This window comes from Hordeum vulgare, chromosome 2H (assembly GCF_904849725.1).
Source record: "Hordeum vulgare subsp. vulgare chromosome 2H, MorexV3_pseudomolecules_assembly, whole genome shotgun sequence".
NCBI lineage: Eukaryota > Viridiplantae > Streptophyta > Magnoliopsida > Poales > Poaceae > Hordeum > Hordeum vulgare.
The window spans coordinates 136,758,326-136,761,268 of NC_058519.1; positions in this window are offsets into that span (position 1 = coordinate 136,758,326).

The window sequence follows — 2,943 nt, forward strand, 5'->3', positions numbered from 1 at the left end:
GATGCTCCTGCTCGCTGGCGAGGCTTGCAGGGCGACGGGGTGGGGGTGGCAGGGGGGTGGAGGGGCCGAAGGGTGGAGGGGTGGGCTCGGCAGGGAGGGGAGGGTGCAGCGAGGTGGAGGAGGGGGTGCAGGGGCGATGTGGAGGAGTTCCTGGCGAGCTTCTGGTGCCGACTCCAGCGAGGTGGCGCGCGAGCTAGAGGCGAGGAGAGGGGGTGGTTTCAACGGGAATGGAACGAGGAGGCCATGGGGGTTCTTATAGAGGTGACGGGAGGCGCTGGGAGGGAAGGTGTTTCGCGAATCCCGGAGGTGGGGATTCCTCTGTCCATGGCAGGGAAGGTTCTGTGACGTGAGGGAGAGGAGAGGTAGGAGATGATCTCTGTTGGGCCAGTTTAGGAAAGTGTCTTAATGGGCCAGCCCTTATTTCCATTTAATAGAGATTTTTTTCCTATTTTTAAAACTAGGAAACTAAAACGATAAAAGGGAATTCAAATCAATTCGGAATAAAGAGTTTCTATATACTAAAATTATCAGAAAAAAAAAATATAAATGATGGGCATTTTTCCACGGCCAAAATAAAAACTTCAGAAAAAAATTATTTTCACAAAATTGCCTAAAAGATTTATTTTCTTTTGCAAATAATTTTCAAATGACCCTCTAAGTTTTAGGGTTCAAATAACTTTCAAAATGCCCGTGGGTTTGAGGATCATGTTCCTCCTCTCTAGAATGTATTTCCCGGCATTTCTTGCACGAAGAAAACAAATGGACATGCAAAAGAATTCAAATGCAAATATCTCCGTTCAAATTCTTTATAGTTGAAGAAGTCATGTCATCATCTCTCGTTGCTTTTAAAAGATTGAATTTGAATTCATCGAAGATGGGGAAAGTCATTTTATTCCCTATCATTCAAAAGTTTTTGAAAAGTTTGAAATTTCACACAAGTTTCAATCACTCAGGCCAACAAACAAGCAATCAATCTAATAATTATTAACATTCCAAAATTTGGGATGTTACATATAGGGATAGATCGAGACGCCTGATAGGACTTTCACAAAGCACATACCTTGATAAAGTTTTGAAGAAGTTCAAAATGGATCAGTCCAAGAAAGGGTTCATGCAAGTGTTACAAGGTACAAAATTGAGTAAGACTCGGTGCCCAGCAACCGCGGAATATAGAGAACAAATGAGTTCCGTCCCCTATGCTTCAGCCATAGGTTCTATCATGTATGCAATGTTGTGCACTAGACCAAATGTCAGCTTGGCCATAAGTATGGCAGGCAGGTTTCAGAGTAATCCAGGAGTGGATCACTGGACGGCGGTCAAGAATATTCTGAAGTACCTGAAAAGGACTAAGGAAATGTTTCTCATTTATGGAGGTGACGAAGAGCTCGTCGTAAAAGGTTACATCGACGCAAGTTTTGACACCGATACGGATGACTCTAGTTCACAAACCGGATACGTATTTATTCTTAATGGGGGTGCGGTAAGCTGGTGCAGTTCCAAGCAGAGCGTCGTAGCACATTCTACATGTGAACCGGAGTACATGGCTGCCTCGGAGGCAGCAAAGGAGGGTGTCTCGATGAAGCAGTTCATGACGGATCTTGGAGTTGTGCCGAGCGCACTAAATCCAATAACTCTGTTCTGTGACAACACTTGTGCCATTGCCTTAGCAAAGGAACCAAGGTTTCACAAGAAGACCAAACACATCAAACGACGTTTCAACCTCATTCGCGACTACATCGAAGGAGAGGACGTGAATATTTGCAAAGTGCACACGGATCTGAATGTAGTAGACCCGCTGACTAAACCTCTTCCACGGGCAAAACATGATCACCAGAACTCTATGGGTGTTAGATTTATTACAATGTAAATCGCATGGCGATGTGAGGACTAGATTATTGACTCTAGTGCAAGTGGGAGACTGTTGGAAATATGCCCTAGAGGCAATGATAAATAGTTATTATTATATTTCCTGTTTAAAGATAATCATTTATTATCCATGCTATAATTGTATTGAATGAAAACATAGATACATGTGTGGATACATAGACAAAACAATATGCCTAGCAAGCCTCTAGTTGGCTAGCCAGTTGATCAATGATAGTCAAGGTTTTCTGACTATATGCAAGTATTTTCACTTGATAACTCGATCACATCATTAGGAGAATCATGTGATGGAATACACCCAAACTATGAACGTAGCATATTGATTGTGTCTTTTCATTGCTATTGTTTTCTGTGTGTCAAGTATTTCTTCCTATGACCATGAGATCATATAACTCACTGGCACCGGAGGAATACCTTGTGTGCATCAAACGTCACAACGTAACTGGGTGACTATAAAGGTGTTCTACAGGTATCTCCGAAGGTGTCCGTTGAGTTAGTATGGATCAAGACTGGGATTTGTCACTCCGTGTGACGGAGAGGTATCTTGGGGCCCACTCGGTAATACAACATCACACACAAGCCTTGCAAGCAATGTGACTAAGTGTAAGTCACGGGATCTTGTATTACGGAACGAGTAAAGGGACTTGCCGGTAACGAGATTGAAATAGGTATGCGGATACCGACGACCGAATCTCGGGCAAGTAACATACCGAAGGACAAAGGGAATGACATACAGGATTATATGAATCCTTGACACTGAGGTTCAGCCGATAAGATCTTCGGAGAATATGTAGGATCCAATATGGGTATCCAGGTCCCGCTATTGGATATTTACCGAGGAATGGTTCGGAAACAAATATTGATATATAGGATGGTTTCATTTGGTCACCGGAAAGTTTTGGGCAATTCCCGCAGTGTACCGGGAGTGACGAATGGGTTCCGGGAGTTCACTGAGAGGGGCCCACCCACCCGGGAGTGAGCCCAAGGCCCTAGGGTGGCGCCACAAGTCCTTACTGGGCTGGTGGAGTCAGCCCAAGGATCCCATGGCGCCACATAAGA